Below are 18353 nucleotides of genomic sequence, written 5' to 3' on the forward strand. Positions count from 1 at the left end.
CCATTAACTTTAAATTTAATTATAAGTTACACAGAGAATTAATAGTTATGTACAAAGTGTTGCAGCATCCAATTGCAATGAAGATGTGGAGTTCAGAAGGCCTTGGAATGTATACAGCAAGTTGGCCAGATGATCATGCACATAGGCCATGTGCTCTGGAAGAAGAGCTACAGCATATGCTTGTAAACCACAAGGTCACACCTGGTGTAGGTGAATCTCTCCTTTCACCACAGAGTTTGGTAGCTTTTTGCAAAACAGGTATAAGAGCCAGGACCCAATCTGGAGAATCATAAGATGCGAAATTGAGTACAGGGTTTAGGTACATAGAAGGTTAAAAAAACTCTTGATTGGCACAACTTAATGTTAAATAACAAAAAGTTTATAGTTGAATTACAATGACCTTACCTTGAGTCTGTTAGATTAATCTTTATGAAATTTCTGGCATTTAGTTTTATCCTACAAAAGTGCAAGATTATATGGTTCAATGTAATATTTAAATCATATTGGATGAATGCTGTGAAGACACTCAGATTCCACCTAAGGGCTGGGGATTTAGCTCAGTGGTGCTGTGCCTGCCTGGCAAATACAAGGTCCTGAGTTCGATTCCCGGTACCGGGAAAAAAATTGTATAGTAGATTCCACCTGTCCTGGGGACACAAATCTGCTGGAAGAACTGCATCTAAAGATCAGAGATTTCACTTTACCTCCCCTGGAGCTCCAATGTTCCACTGAGGGCCCTCCCAGGTGTCCTGGAAGAGCAGGAATGAGTTGGAGTAGAAGACACGTGAATGAGTCTTAGAACCTGCCTTTGGCACTCCAGTCCAAAGTACCACTTTGCCTGCTTCCTGTTGTAGAGGTCTACATAAAATCTGATTTGTGAAAAGAGAAAGAGAAATGCCCATATTTTAAAAGCAAAACTTCAAAATCTATGAAGTTCATTTTTTAAATGACACAAATACAAATTTTGACATTCCAGAATACTGAAGTTTAAAACTGCAAAGCAATTAGGCCATAAATAAGTACAATAATTACATAATTTCATAAAAGGCAGGAAACAACTCTCATTTTTTATGTCGATAATTCTCCTCCAGCCAGGCCAATGTCACATTCAAACAAAGTATATTCAAAACAGTACTGTGAAATTTCCAAGGATGAAAAACATATTTCTCAGCCCATAAATGAATCTTGATGGATAGTTAGGTGCAAAGAGAAAGGTCATCTTTTGAATTTAAACAATGAGACAAAACATAAAGAAGGATAGTGTTCAAACCACAAGTCAAAAGACATGCATGTCAATGTGTAGCACAAAACTCAAAACTGCTGCTGGCCTTGATGGCTTCATCGCTGTGTTTGGACTGTTTATGTAGATTTCACATTTACATGTCTAGAATCTGAGTTGTGTCTATTTAGTCAATTTTAACACTTTTTTGTTTACTGTAAAACTGACAATTTAGTATAAAAAGCAGTTGAAGTAATTGGTAGTAAATATATTTATTTTGTCCACATACCATCAATGCATTTATTCAGCAGTTAATTTAGGAGGGTGAAGTTGATTGCACTTATCTGAATACAAACATAATCATAAACCACAGTATTTCAATGAGCTTACTTCAGCATAAAGCACTCTTTTTCAAGACTGAAAAGCAAATAGCCTTTTAGCAAATATTTTTAGTATGATACCATATTAAAATTTTAATAACAACTTATGAGATGCTATTCTGAGACGTGAAATAATAAAAGCTACCTTTTAGAAAACTTCCATTTCTACAGATATTCAGGGTTTTAAATCCTTTTATGTAAATAGCTAAGGAATCTGTCTTATACTATCTTATACTATCCTCCTATGAGAATGTAAGACAATCCACCTTTTTTTAAAAAAGACTATGCAGAGAATAGAGTTATCTATTGATTACAGTGCTCACATGATTTTAGCACAAAGTGATCAAAATTTCCCACTACCAGTTAGCAAAACCCAAAAAGTATATAACTAGATTAAAATTCTGCTGCTTGCACAAGTCCCAGAGACACATCTGCACAAAGATAAAACTGAAGATCTGCTTTCCTTCTTAAGGTCTGCTTAAGAACCTTGTTTCACTATGCATTGTACCTAATTTTTTTAAAAAAAAGCAGAGAATAGTTATCTATTGATTACAGTGCTCACATGATTTTAGCACAAAGTGATCAAAATTTCCCACTACCAGTTAGCAAAACCCAAAAAGTATATAACTAGATTAAAATTCTGCTGCTTGCACAAGTCCCAGAGACACATCTGCACAAAGATAAAACTGAAGATCTGCTTTCCTTCTTAAGGTCTGCTTAAGAACCTTGTTTCACTATGCATTGTACCTAATTTTTTTAAAAAAAATTGATCAGCCAAATTTAAGCCTTTTTCATTTAATGTTCAGATCAGTACTAAAATGAACTACTACTGTCTAGGTTCTTTGTCAGGACAGATTTTCTTTCAATGCCTATGATAGGGGGAGCTTAGTTGTCTAAGAATCAGCTTTAAAATACCTAGACTCCCTAGGACTATTGGTTATATTCTCAAGAGGGCTGAGGAACTGCTTAATTATTCAGAAATAGGTAGAAAGGCAGGCTATCTCCTACTCAAGTGTTTTTCTACACAGTCTTAAAAACCAAAACAGGGCTGGGGATTTAGCTCAGCAGTTCGGTGACCTGCCTTGCAAGCACAAGGACCCGAGTTCAATCGCCGGAACCCCCCCCCAAAAAAAAACCCAAAATATTCCTCAAGTTGTAATGAATTTAAGAAACTTCTTCCTTTATTTTTTTTCCTTGAAGAAATGCTGGTTTGCTACATCATCTCAGAAATCCAAAAATATGTTCCATCCTTTTCTTATACTCTGAACTTTCTTAGTATATTGTGTTTTAATTGATTTATATGGATTTTAACAATATTTATTTGCTTAGTATTCATTTGTCACTGAACTAGTCCATTATGTGGACCAAGTGGCAGGACCCTGGAAGCCCTGTGTGGTGAGAGAGGGACCTGCTTAGTCTTTCCATGATACATTGCACTGATGAGATCTTCCTATTCTCACAGTTTTATTTAATATTATATTAATCCACAGCATTTCTTCAACATCTTTTGATGCTAGTGGTGGTGGTAATGATGATATTTTGCTCTGAGAGGAAGCTCTCTTTCATTCGTTGCATTTCAGAAGTTTAAATGCAACTGTAGAATAAGAAGATTTTCACCACAAGCTTTTTGAAAGGTTTACGAGCCCTTTAATATGATGAACTTGAAATTTCAGTGCACTGAGCTGTTTGCATGCCAAGTTCACATAGTGCCTAACCATATAAACTCACCACATACGCACACTTATGAGGAAAAGAACCATCAAGACTGTCTAAATAAACAAGTCGAAAGGCTTTGCTATTTGTTTAATAGGTCAGTCGTTATAAAAGATAGATCTCCAAGTGAGGCAGGGCAGCCAGACTGTATGGGCTTAATTCCTGTCCCTTGGGGTTCACTTTTCATCAGTGACCTAGGAGTGTGTGTGCTGGGCCCCACTGAGCAAGCCCTGAGCTTCCCTCGGCAGTGTTGGCCCTGGGAAGTCCTGAGAGGAAGGTGAATCTGGAGGTGGAGTCTAGGTCAGGAAATGCAGCTTCTCCTAAATTAGCTCTGGATTTGTCTTCTTTTCTTTCCTTTTCTTCCCCCTTTTAAAGAAGAGAATGGTTTTCCTATCTAAATCCCCTATGCCTTAGTTTCCCTGTGAAAAAATGAAAGCAAAAGGGCCTTGGCCCTCCTAATCACAAAGGGCAGGTGTTGAAAATACAAAAGATTTTAGCCTCTATATAAGTAATGTATGCACAAAATATTACTTATTTATTAAGGTGCATGAACACCTACAGCTAGCCACATGAATGATTAACATGCACAGGTCAGTATTATTCAGTCCTTATAAAAATGGGATGGTCAGCTGTGTTTCTTCCATCAAGAACTCTGAGGAGATGGTTTCTAGATATCCACACTTAGTTCTAAGCTAGGAGAGCCCTCAAGGAAAGTAAGAGCCTTGACGTTTGTTTGGTGTCCAAAAAACTTTCCTGTCAGCAGTTTGTTTCCTTTTCTTTTTTATGAATGGCAGTAGTATTATGCTTCAGTCTGCGTTTTCGACCAAAGCCATTCATAAAAATAAAAACAAAACAAAATAACAACAACAGAAAACTTTCTTGACACAGTCTGGAGCCATTGGATGCCAGAGGCTGGGAAAACATCCCGGCAGCCTTAACCACAACCAGCATTGAAAGTATTCAAGGGTCTGTTTGTTTGGTGGTCTGAGAAGTATGAAGTGCTGTGTCTACGAGTAGCTGGTAGAAGTTCTCTGCCACGGACTAGGCCTAGAGCCAGGGCTGGCAGAGTTTCAGACATTGTCTTTACCCTCATTGAAGTGTCAGGACCTAATTCATGGAAAATTGGACGAGCTGGCAGGCCTTTCAGAGGGTTTCACTGAGTGGCGCTGCGTAGGAGTCACGCGAATTTGAGCTCCTCAGCCAAAAAAGGAGGGGAGCTTCTGAGTTGTAGAAACCAGTCAGAGTGCAGGAATGTGTGTGGATTTAAAACAGTTTGGAAGTAAACATGTGTACAGGTATAATCAGCAGGACAAAAGAAGAGAAAACAGAGTCGTCTGTTCTTACAAATGACTCTTTTGAAATACATACTCTCTCAGGATACACTCTTGAGTCCTAGGGGGCAAGAAGTCCTAGTCAACCTTGGTTTGATCTCAGAAAACATCACCTTATAGTGATGTCATCTGTACTGTAATTTAAAGTCACAGGGAGAACTGATTTTTTAGTGAGCAGAAAAATATCTTGTCATTTGTTTTATTTTTATCTGTCCATCCTAAATATTTTTTCTAATAGTAAAAAAATATTTTATTGAAGGTAGGAAAAGAAACAGGCTCTGCAGAGCAAGTTTGGGCCAAGTAAAAGTAGGAAAAGACAAAATTCTGATAATTTTTGTACAGTGCTTTTAATATGCCAGCACGAAATCACACCACCACAGAAATGCTGAGAGGAAGGAAAATGAATTGGTTCTTATAAAATAGTGAATTTACCCTAATTTCTGTTACTTAGAGGACTGTATCAATTTTGTTTCTTTAATTTGTGCTATGAAAGTACGTCACTGTCAAGTTCAGTTGTATTTACAAGTCTCAGTGATGTATAGAGAGAATAAGTAAAGTTTATATTCAGGCATGAGAGTGTGAACTGGAAATAATACATCATGAAACCAGGGCTTCAAATCCATATTTTATAATACCAAACAATAACAAATGTTTTCTACTATTGTAGTTGAAAATTAATTTAGGCTGTAAGAAAAACTTCCTTTGGATATTTCACTCAAAAGAGTAGAGTTTTGGTCTATATATCCAAAGATAGATGGATAGATAGATAGATAGATAAAACAAAATATTCTTCAAATGATACCACCAAGAAAGTAAGGGAATTCACAGAATGGGAGAAGATATTTGCAAAGCATATATCTGGTAAAGGATTCTGTTCAAGCATAAAAAAAGCTTTTATGACTCCATATTTAAAAGATGAATAATTCATTTTGTAAGGTCAACAAAGGATTTGAATAAACATTTCTCCACAAAAGATATACGAATGGCTGTCATGAAAATCACTCAGTGGCACTGGTTGTGAGGGAAACTCAAACCTAAACACTAACATTTGACTTCGCACCCAGTTGGGTGTCTGTGACAAAGAAGACATACTATAACAAGCACTGGCACAAATGAAGAGAAATTGAACTATCGTACATTGCTGGTGGGACTGTAAAACAGCATAGCTGCTTTGAAAAACCATTTGGGAACTACTCAAAAATTGAGGAAAAAAGAATTGACATAAAACCCAGAAATTCTACTCCTTAGTTATCCAAGAGAAATGAAACATGTCCACAATAAAACTTACATATGAATACTTACAGTGGTATTATTCATAAAAGCCAAATGTTAGAAATAAACCAAGTATCTATCAGCTGATGAATGGATGCTTAAAGTATGGTACATCTATGCAATGGGATACTATTTGGCATAAAGGAGGAATGGACTACTGATGCATAAGTGACCCTAAAAAATCATGCCAGTGAAAGAAACTAGAAACAAAAGATAACATTTTGTATAATTCTTCTTACCTAAAGTGTCTAAACTGAGCAAATTTATAGAGCCAGAAAGTAGACGAATGGTCAGTTAGGCATGGAAGAGTGTCGGGAAGATGGAAAAGAATGAAGAATGATACGAATTGACACAAGGTTTCTCTATGGGGAGATGAAAATGTTCTAAAATTAAATTGTGGTGATGACTGAACAACTCTGTGAATCCACAAAAAACTTTGATATTCTTTAAGTGAGTTAATTATATAGTACATAGATTTTTATCTCAATAAAATTTCTTTAAAAAAAGAAATTAGACATTTTCTCAAAGTTTGTTTTATGTAGACTTTTACAACGTGGTTGAATAGTAAGCTTATTTTGATGTAGTTGGTATATATACCTGGGCACTGTTTTAATTGAGATAGCCTCCATTGTATTTTATTAACAATGATTATGATGAAACTTTTAACATAGATAAACCATTTGAACTTCAAATTTTCTTCTTTGCTTTTAAAATCATTTACATTTTAAAATCATTTACATTTAAAATAATTATACTTAATGCTTTTCGTTGTACGTATTTCCCGTTAAAAATATAACATTTCTTTTTTGTTGTTGTTTCCTCCTTAGCCACAACAAGTCCTTCAGAAGAAGCCTGCTCAGGTAAAAGACAGTCATTATGATTTTTCCTTTCCAATTAGTACAAAAAGTAAAGTAAAATATGTATTTAATAAAGGTTCCCAAATTCGACATTTAATTAGTATTTCCCAGATTTGTATATTCTTAACATGTATTGTATCCTTCAAAGTTTAGAATATGTAGTCTGAAATTGTGTTTTCAAACTCTCAAAAATCTAGATCTCCTATGAAAAGCAAATATAAATACTTCTTAATGAAAATTTTTATTTCAGTGACTCACATGTAAATATTTAGTTTTATCATGTGTTTAATCAATTCCTAAACATCAAAGTCTGTACTTTACATTTGACTGTCTATTTTTCTTTGACTTATACAGGAGTTATTAATTGCAAATTATTTCTTGATTTGTGACCAGAAACATCTGCTCATTGAATTAGTCTATATTATAGACCCTGTAATATTTGCTGATCCTAAAACACTCCCAACAACGTTGGAAAATTAAGACATTAAATTATACTAATTCTATAGATTAATGAACTCTTGGGCCTTGCTTAAATGGCTAAATCATAGTCACTGAAATTTTTGGCAATATTAAAATTAGAAACCAGCTTTGCTTTCTTTGTCCCATATTCCTGGAGTTCCTTGTCCTAACTTTAGTCTATGCCTAGAAGCAAAAGACATATTTATTGAGGAAATGTATCTTGGAAAAAAACAAAACTGAAGAGTATATTAATAATGATTGCCAAGAATATGAATTATTAAAGTGTAAGAATGTCCTGCTGTTCTCTTTCCTTCTGGATTTAAATAGATGTCTTAAGCAGCTCTAGGCACTATTATGTAGAGCCTACTAAAGTAAATTATTAAGCAATGTCATGAGTTATCAAGTTCCTTGTAGATTTCTGTCACATAATTTAAAATATTCGTAGAATCTTTTCCCCTAGAGATCTTTAAAAATGTACCTTGCATCCTATTCTCTTAGAATAGTGTTGTGTTGTCTGGAAAAGACCATCTAGGCAATCTTATTTATCTCCTATTTTTTAAAGATGCTGCTTGGAAGAAAATTGAAGCTTTTAAACACATGTAAGGATCTAGGGGAAATGAATTCAAATAATTATATATGTACTTTAGGGTTTGGGGTTTTTTGTTTTTTTGTTTTTCTTGAGACAGGGTCTTGCTATGTAGTTTCAGCTGAACTTGAACTCTGTGTAGCCCAGCCTGGCCTCGAACTCACCATGATCCTCCTGCCTTATTCTCCAGAGTGCTGCGGTTACAGGCATTTGCCACCATATTGTACATGTACTTTAACTGGAATAAAAACAGGGTTACTATGCAAAATAAAAATCATTCTCACTACTGCTCCAAAACCTAGAAGCCAAGAGTGAGACGGAGGTTGGAACTAAAAATATTCAGTGTTTGAGTATTTGCAAGCAATATTTTTAAAAAAGCAAAAAATTGATATTTGTAGTCGGATATCTCAAATATAGTGATATTTCTGTCCATGAACTTAGTTCTTTCCATGTTTCTGGTCGAAAAATGAATTAGACAAGAACTGAATCAAATTTTAACAGAAGATCAATATTCAACCTGACCAATGAATTTGACTCGGTTCTCATCCAATTTGGTTTGCGGCCACAATTGTGGAAAGAATTGAGTTTGTAAAATGAGGTACCACTGTATATTTAGGCTGTCGTCCGTCATAAGTAAGAAAATCAAGAGACAGTGAACTGACAGTTCTGAGCATTTGAATCAAAGGTAATCTGCTGCAGCATTTTCACTGTTGCTCCACGGGCTATGAACTACACTAATAATTTCCTGTGGTTTGTGAGCAACATTGATTTAGTCTCTATTCTAGGTATTGTAGGGAAGGTGAGTTGAGCAAAAAAGTCATGTATCAGAGAAATATGCAATCTAATTTAGAGTGTCTTATACTGGCTGCATATTAAAATTGCCTAGGAATTATGTATACACATATATAAAATTCCTGGGTCCTCCTCAATGGTGTGCTGGAGCCTACCCTTGTGGAGCCAATTGTGAGCATCTCTTCCAAATTCTGTGGTCAGTGATGTAAATTATGAGTCTTAAAATCCACTCTACTGAGAGTATTTATACCACTGAAATTAACAAATGTTGCTAATCTGGATTTTATTTCCCTAGAGAATATGTACCACAAGCACTACCCTTCATAAATTCTGTTTATTTGCTCTGGAGACCCAACCATTAGTGTTTTCTAAGAGCTCTCTACATGCTCCTAATGTGCAACCAGGGATAAAATATACAGTATTCAGTGAAAACACATGAAGAGATGTTTGAACATTTGTTGAGCAAATGACCACAGAATGTCAGATAGATATGGGCCACAGAGGAGATAGAGATGAATGAGTAGAATGTCATAGGTTATTGAGGGGATGGTTTTCTGAAGAGTGTAATTTTATTATTTTGTTTGATTTTGTTGTTTAGCTGTAGAAGGGAAAAATGGAATTATAAAGAAAAAAATGCTACACATGAAATGAACAGCATATGCAAAGATAGAGAAGCAGGAACAGATACATCCCAGGGAGAGATTATTGATTTGTCTGGAACTGATTGCAAATTAGGTTTTAATACACCAAGATGTAATATAAAAGAAATCACAATTTTTTTCCCAAGAGAATTAGGAATCTCAAAGGAAGCACAAATGTATTAGGTAGACCCTCACTAATCAGTCTGGCTGTTTTACAAACCCTGCTTCAAATTTGTCCTTTAAAGGAGAGGAGCTGAGACTTAGAATTTTCAAAAAAAGAACATGAGCTCATTGGACTGCCTAATTTATATTGTCTAAGGACACAGTGCTAAATTATATAAACATGGGAAATACATGGAAGTTCATGAAGGATAATGTAAATTTTATACTACATTCAAAAGAATCTCTTCCTTTTCCATCTGCTTTTTTCAAAATACCCTCCCAGATGGCTTTTCCATGTGGCAATCTGGATTAAGTCAGGCTTATATCCTTCTTCATCAAAAGCACTTTGAGGGGTTACTTTCTGATTCTGTTTTGCGGTGATGAGGATTTTAGCAAACTTAAATATTTTACATGTAAAGAAAAGATCTCAACAGTGTATAAACAGACATAGGGGTTATTATTATTATTATTATTATTATTATGGCCCCATCACTGGGTTAATTAATCTGTTTTAGCCCTAATTACACAGCTAGGGAATGGATAAAAACAATGCCTCTTCCATAATTTGCAAGAACATTATGAGAAATTAATAATTATATAAATTTCATGATCAGTTTTATGTTGTGATTTATTTGAAGTGACTAAATTTTTCATCTCCCAAGATTGAGTCTCAAGCATTTTAAAATTCTGATTATTTCAAAATGTCTGCCTTTTTTACCTTGGGTTTTTATTACATGTTTTTAAAATTAGAATTTTTTAATAAATTGGGATGTTGTATAATAATTACTAAATCCTACTGTTAGGACTAGCACAGAGTCGCCTTCCTTATATGTATGTCATGTGAATATGGAATTACAAAGACTCTATAGTTTCTGAAACCTCACAGATTTAAGAATGCCACTTTTTTGTAAATAGGGGAGGATAGAGGGGGTGAAAGGAGGACAGAGGTATGGGGAAAAAATGAGAATCAAGATCTATCATGTAAAGGTACAAGATCCCAATGATGAATGTAACTGTACTATATACCTAAAAAGGACCAATAAATTCAATAAGATTTAATAAAAAAAGAATGCCACTTTTTAAAACTGGTATTCAAAGTAGGAAAGTTCTGTCTGAGGAGACAAATTCAGAATTATGATAAATCTCAACATCTATATACATATTTGTGTCTGTGTATATGCATACATGTGTCTAGAGAGGAATAAACATTCAAGAGAAGCACTACTGTAGGAATTTGTGTTTGGAAAATGTAAACTTCAAATGAGCCCTATAATCCTAATGGGAAAAGGAAATCATCCTTTAAATGTCTAAAGAGGAAAATCCACAAAATTCAAATTCACTTTTTCAAAATTCAAAAATCAGTGAAAAAATGAACTCTACAATATTTTCTTTAAAGTGATAATAAATCGAAGTTAAGTGGAAATTATATAAATAAATAGAAATTAGCTAGTTCTTTCACAATTTTCTAACTTCTCAACCATATGGTTTCTATTGCAAAGTTTAGGAGGAATTAGGGGTAGGTTTTTCTATTTAAAAAAAATAAAAGAAATACCTTTTAAAGTGTCACATTATTATTATTGATAGAGGGAATTCTGCTTCTCAAGTTTTTATTTTTATAAAAATAAATCTCTATCTAGAACTTCTAAAAAGGTTTTGCTAGCTTATCGCATGACTTGTTTCTTGATGTTCCATTTTAAGGCTTTAAACTAAGATATATAATTCAGACACTTTTACTTACCACAGCTTTACCCAAAGGGAAAACAAGTTTTTAAAATCCCAACTGTTCTTCATGGTTTCTGTCTACTTTTCTCATTGCTGTATACAGCACTGGCAAGCTATACTTCTCGCAATCAAGGCAGGTATAAACCTGTTGTTTTCAATTCCCCAGTGAGAGAAATGGAAATTTTTCAGTTTAAAAAAAAAAAGCTGGAATCAAAGCTTTCTGTTTCAAAGTGCAGATTTTACCTGTGACATCTTCTGTGGGTGGTACCAAGGCAAAGAAATCTCAGTAAGCCTCAGTTATCTTGGGATTCCACCCCACTTTTTTAAAAATGTTGAATGTTTTTACAGAGACTTCAAGGGCAGTTTTAGGATGTTTATATTTCAGACAACCTAAACATTGTTTGGAGCAAAATGAGAGATTTCATTTTGGGACAAGCAAGTTGATGAATTGCAGTCAGCATCTTGTTCTCAAAGAAAGCATTTTTACTGGGGGCTTTTAGTCTAGACACACAAAGGAGGATGGAAGGAGAGAGGAGAGAGCATTCTCATTCTAACACTCTTATTTTACATAGTACCTTGGCCAGTGCAGTAAATAGTTCATAATAAATCAGATCTGCAAACAGTTACTCATCTGCTCACTCTAGGTCCATAGTGATTTATGGCACCTGAGTCACAAAGAGGACTGATTTATTTATTTTCCTACTTATGTTCTTTCAAGCTGGTAAAACATTTTGTGGGCCAGCAAAAGTTTGGTACCAACTGGCAAAACATGAAGAATCCTATCAAAGGCTTCCTTGAGTGGCACTGTTCTGTTGTATAGGAAATACTTTTTTATTTAACCTCTGACCTCTGGCATTGCAAAGGTCAAGGGAAAAGGAGAGAGCAAAGCAGCAACCATTTAATTCTTAATAAAGTAGCTCAAGGACATAGTAGCACAGAGAAGTTGAAGGGCAGAGGATGCATATCAAAATGATTATTAACTGTAAACAGATGAAGAAATTAGCTTAGCTTACACTTTAATAAAGGGATATCGGCAAGATGAAGTCAGCTGTTTCTTGGCAGAGACTATATTGAAAGGATAATATAACTTCTGACAGAACAGAAAGCATATCACTCAACTTGGGGCAACATATAAAACTCCAAAAGACAAAATTTAGTGTTTCTGGACTTAAAAGATTGGCTAGCGGAATTTTGTGTAGTGTAATTGTGTAGAAGACTGTTCATCAGGCTACCCATGAAAAGGCTCTGTTTGTGGGCTTTTGCTGCTCGTATTGCAGAAAGCTTCTTTCCCCTCTGCATTCTGAGTGACTTGGATTAAAATCAATTATTTGTTCAATGTCTAAACTTTCTTCTTAGTACCCAAATCTATTGATTTAAACTAATATGGAAAAAATAGTAATTGGCCTTAAAGCCTGGTCTTTCTAAGAAAATCTTTCATAATTCAATTGAGATATTGTTTTGTCTAAGTCACTCCTTTCACATCCAGGAAAGCTTTGCTGGTCCCTCAAATGTCCACTGAATAATTACTTGTTGACTTACTGAGATGACTGATATTTTCATAATCTTATTCAAAAATTAATTCAGCATAATAAAAAACATTGGCACGGTTAAGTTTAAAATCCAGAAACAAATACAGCAGCTAAGCAAAATTTTATAAACATAGAAATGAAGGGGAAAAAGTTTCTCCTAGTCTGAGCCATGATGGAACTCTGTTGAAAGTAGAATATGACTGGGCTAGGGATTTGGCTCAGTGGTTCCACCGCCTGCCTGCCTAGCAAGCAAGAGGGCCTGAGTTCGATCCCTGGTACCAAATAAATAAATAAATAAATAAATAAATAAATAAATGAATGAATGAATAAATAAATTAGTAAGTAGGAAAGTATAATATGACTAACAGAAGTGCATCTTTGAGTCTAAATTTTACTTTACTGTGAAAAAATTGTATTACTCCATTCTCAAGACTCTATTATTGAATCACAGGTAAAGAAGTAAACACAGAATGGGCAATTAAAATTAATAATCAGTGCTGGGGATTTAGCTCAGTGGTGCCACCACCAGCCTCGCAAGCGCAAGGTCCTGAGTTTGTTCCCTGGTACAAAAACAAAAAAACAAAAAACTAATAATCACTATTTCACACTAGTCTTAGGGAATTTTTACTCATTTTTTAAGTTCTCCTATGTGATTGTTACATACTTTCTCACACAAACGTGCAGTGAAGCTAGATGGACAATTATTACTGGCGTGAAAGGGTGGGAATAGACACTGGTTATATAAAGCCTTGGTGCCACAGTTGGCACCTGCAGTTAGCGACATCCAAGATACACCTTCTTTATGTGAAACATGCCCCTTTAAGGCCTTAAGACCAACCTTAGTAAGTGGATGGTAACATAAGCGAAGTAGTCCTGTAGCCTGTTTAGTGTTATGTACATATAGCTAAGAGGAAGAAAAGATTAGAACAAATGCTGCACATATCCCAAATTCTCAAGTATCCTTTTGAAAAACTTATTTCCCCCCTAGCATTTCTATTAAAATCCCTTGTACTTGTCAGATTATATGGTTTATATATGCTCCATTCAGCATGTTTTTTAAATCTGCTGTAAAGTTTTCCTAGTTGGAGGAAATAATCACTTTCCATGAAGTTAAACAGCCCCAATCCATTTTAAATTAAAATATGGGACAGAAAAATAGAAAATCATGGCTTTAAAGTCTTGTGGGTCTCTTAGCTGCAGATGGAACTTGACAGATTGGTTTCTGGTCACTCCTGCTGAAAAGAGGAGCTCTTTATTTCTGTTCTGACAGGACTGATTTGAGATATTCACTAACCCAATAAACTTGTAAGTATGTCCTTCTAAGACCTAAAAATCTGAATTTATTAAGATAATCAAAATAAAATCATTCATCTTTAACTGCCCATTCTTAATTACTAGGCATTTGTAGGTTTATTGGCAAAATAGTTTAAATTTTAAAATGTATTTTTAGCCTGAAGCATCCTATGATTTTAAAAAGTTGCAGAATCCTGTTCAATTAAAAGAACACAAGGATGTACTAAAACCAACATGAACCTCTGTGATTTTTGCATTCCTTACACACACACACACATACACACAGAAGAGGGGCATTTATGGTGACAAAAACTCTTGATTTGTAGGAAAAGCATTTCCACTTCCTGGTTCCATTTAGAATTTACTGGCCTCTTTTTCACTATAGACCTGCTGTTTAGTCTGCATCTGAAAATTAAACCCAAAGCCTCAGCTCTCAGTCTTAAATGTTGAACTTCCTTCCATTGTACACTCTCATCATGCCTGTGTAGTAAGACCCACAATGAAACTCAAGACATTTGAAGAGTCCATCAAGCACTAGGAATTAAGGATGGGTACCAGGCTGCCTTCTTTCTCCTTTTTTAATCACTTAACTAAAATGCACCCAAAGATATGTAACACATCCATTGTGCTAAACCAACTAGAAAGAATAGCAATATGTGCAAACTATATTTCTGTGTTTCAGTGAAGTTTTTGTTTTCAAGCTTAGTCAAAGCAATGAAAGAGTTACATTTATCCAATCTCTTTTTTTCACAAACAAGAAAAACTAAAGCAAAATGAGGTCAATTTTGCAAGAGTTATAATAAAAATATAGCTCTCCAATTTTACTCTTTACCTTCCCCATCTCATCAGTTTTCTGCCAAAAATTCACACAGGTTTCACCCCTAGTGTGCTACAGCTTCAGTTGTCTTGGTAAAGTAACTGCATGAATGGCTAGGAGCTGCTCAGTGTTTAGAGGTTTTAGTGGCTTGTGCTCATAAAAATGTCACTGCGTTCTTCCACTCTGCAAAGTCCTTTTATTGTGACATTCCTAAAGGTAAGCCTTCTTGACCAGAGAGCTGCCATTTGGCTTTCCCACTCCATCAACTAGCTCCTAAGTAGATGTGTGCAACTCTTGGCCAAAGTATTTCAGCCTCCTTAATACTTCAAGGCCACAGTTGAAGAGCTACTGGCACTCAAGTCTTGGCAGAATTTTGCAAATATAAAACAGTTCTTTAAAAAAAAAAAAAACAGCTGGAGGGCAAGCTGTTGTCCATGTCTTCTAAGTTACTAAAGAGGATCAAAAGGTGGAAGCTAAAGGTTCCCTACCAACTACTCTGGTGAGGAAATAAGATTATTTTCAGATATCAGAGTGACATGCTTATTCCCTATATCCCTTGTTTAAGCCCACTATTGACACTACAGAAGCATCCTGTGTGAAGTCTAGCCAGACTGTGACATGTAGGACAGCTGAGTGAGGGGTATTCCAACTTCTTCACCCTGTTCCCAGTAGAGAGAATTTTTCACTGCCCATATCACAAAAGACAAGGTCCCTGGACAAGTGAGACTTGAGGTTTGCAAAGGAGAGAAGCAGCATTATTGCTGCAACTATGCCTTCCTTCCAAGGGAAGGCTACGCCAAGGAGAAAGAACTGTCCTCTAACTTGACACCTAAGAAAACTGTAGAGATGAGCATATGAAAGCCCACCTTGCTGCCAGAGGTTTAAAGGAGTGAGGCTTCCCACCTTGACCTCCTAGTTGTGCTCCCACTACTAACTGACAGATACTAGCAGAAGAACTTCAAGGTCAAAGGAAAGATACATAAATAAAACAGCTTCCCATGTTGTGTTAAGAACTATTAAGTAAAGGAAATAATACAAGGACAATTTTCGCCTAAATTGTGTCTCAGAGGTTTGACTATCAGGAGTTTCAGGGGCTCAAATCAGGCAAAGTGTCTGGGAATGTTTTGAAAAGCTGATCACATTCCATTTAGTACAAGGTCTTTGTAAGTTCACAGACTGAAAACTCTGTTTCCTCCCAAATTTCGAAGTACATTGGTTTTCAGATAGTAGAGGAAAATCAAGCACTTAGAGATAGAATAATCACAAGTTGGTCCAGAAGGTTTTCCAGCTTGACTGGGTCCTATTAATTTGTTAACTGTGAGAAAGCAGAATAAAATATACCTGCCAGCTTCTCTGCTGTGGTCTGTCTCAGAGCAGTAACGTAAGTCCACACCTCATGTCATAATGAGAAGTGAGTCCTTTGGGAGCACACAAGGAGTATATCTGCCGAATAGCTTAGTGACTTTCTGGAATTTAAATATTAAGTGAAAAGACAAGGTCATAGGGCAGCTGAACCTTGGCTTGTCTCTCTTTCGTCTGTCCATGGCTTTGATCATGCTACATCCTCCTTTGTGACCAGGACTCCGCAGAGAATCTCAGGGTCACGGCCTGTTGCCTCATCAAAAGGTATAAACCTACTGCTTAAATATGTGAAGCCCACATTTGGGGGCTGGAAGGAAAGGGGAGGTAGCTTCATACTTTCCACATTTCCCACAAAACCCAAAGCAGACTAAACAAAACCAGTGTGAAATCTCATGACTTGATGCTGCTGTGGTTATATTTTTTAAGCTGTAATCCATTCATTTGTATGTGTGTTTATTCCCAGGATTTACAGCTCTCGCGGTCTTTGGGGGAGAATGTTTGAAACCTTTTGCAAAAGGTTTGCAGTAAGCATTGGCCTGTGATTAAAGCCCAGGCTAGCATCTGTGTGAGCATGTGCATGTGTGTGTGCACATTCATGTGAGTGCCTGCTCGTGGGGGCAGTTTCCCTCCTATTTGCTGCTTTTACGTTAAAGCGTCACACATGGTAGCATTTAGGAGCCCCTTCACAGCCGAAGTGTTTCAGACACTAATGAATGGAAGTTTGCTCATATAATGCAGACAAGCTCTAAGGCCTGCTTTACTGAATGGTGTACTGTAGTGACCTGGGAAAGGAAGAGAGGTATAAATTGTGTCAGTTAGCCACCCAGACAAAATGAAGCCATGTGGAAAATCAAATCTATTAAAGTATGAAGGCTGTTATAAGCTGTTTTAAACTGGCCATTCTTAAAGAGGCTCAGTTTGCTGTGGGAGTAAATGTTTACCTCTTCTCCCAGATCTTTTTCACATGCCATCTTAGCAGACAATGTGCAGCGTTTGATAAAAATCATCCTCTCACTAACGACACTTTTATCAGAAATGTTTATTGTCTCCGCTTTACCACCCATGTCCTGAAAGGTACAGCACACTTGTTAAATAAGCAAAAGGAAAGGGAACTTTGCAGCTCAGGCTGGCTTGCAGAAACCCCAACAAATTCCAGAGCCATAAGGAATCAGAAAAAGGAAAAGAGAAGGAGGAGTTGGGTTTATATGAAGAGGAGGCCCTGCAAAAACATATATATTAGATTTTCTCTGCTTGGCTAGCCCACCGTTAAATATTTGGCTGAATTGGATGGATTTAGTATTGGGATTGAACAGTTATGCCAAACTTTTGGCCATTCCTCAAAACGTGCTTTAATAAATATAAGAGCGAGGAAATGGCTTTGGAAAGGAACTCTGCAATTCATTCTCCTGGCTCTTTCTCTGAATTGACTGGTCCTCTCTTTCTCCTCCCGCATAGGGCTTAGTAGTCATGCGTGTATTCTCACCTTGTCCTGACCTGGCCCAAAGCTGGCCCTACTTGAGCCTAATCTTTATCTGCACCTTCGTTTTTCTCTAGTACCAAAAACATCTAGTAAGCACTCTAATAATATCAGCCATTATGATCAGTATCCGGAGAATGGGTTTATTCCTCAAAAAACAGATCCTCTTAACTGTTTTTTTGTACTTGTGTGCCAGATTTTAAAACTGATAACTGACGTGCTGTCAGGAAAAATCTACCCATTTCTTTTTCACTCTACTGGCCTGAAAGTCTCTAGATTCACAGCCTCCGGACTGCAAACAACTGAATTTGCTGACCAGCCTCCCGGATCAAGGCTAAAGTCAACAGTGGCAAATTAGGGCTCTGGGAAAAAACAACACCTTGATTCCTCAGTTATGGTGGAAGAAGCCCTGGGAATGAGGGCTGGGCAGTCACGGTGGCCCTCTTCTGAGGCAAGCATAGCCTGCTGTGGATCAGGTCACCTCTGCGCTCCTGCAGGAGCTCTGCGCAGCCTAAGGTCCGCTTATGACCCGCGTGTCCTTTATGTGTTCCAGGAGGAGACTGAAGAGACATCCTCACAAGAGTCCGCCGAGGAGGATTAGGGGGCGCCCACGTTGGATTTCTACCTCAGCAGCAGTTGGATCTTTCGAAGGGAGAAGACACTGCAGTGACCACTTAACTTGCTCTCTATGGCCATGGTCTTTCCACTTTCCGCGGGACAGGGCGGGCGGGGCGGGCGAGG

General features: G+C 36.6%; 1 long non-coding RNA gene across 1 annotated transcript in view; it reads left to right on the plus strand.

Annotated features, from left to right (window-relative positions):
• LOC104854991 overlaps positions 1-18323 on the plus strand; it is a 125325-nt gene extending 107002 nt beyond the window's left edge. Inside the window, exons 3-4 of the long non-coding RNA XR_778276.1 lie at positions 6743-6775; positions 18166-18323. This is a non-coding gene — a long non-coding RNA (uncharacterized LOC104854991). The remainder of the gene's footprint in view (positions 1-6742; positions 6776-18165) is intronic.
• The last annotated feature ends 30 nt before the right edge of the window (positions 18324-18353 follow it).

This window comes from Fukomys damarensis, unplaced genomic scaffold (genome assembly GCF_012274545.1).
Source record: "Fukomys damarensis isolate Sample0158 unplaced genomic scaffold, DMR_v1.0_HiC HiC_scaffold_15, whole genome shotgun sequence".
Classification (NCBI taxonomy): Eukaryota; Metazoa; Chordata; class Mammalia; order Rodentia; family Bathyergidae; genus Fukomys; species Fukomys damarensis.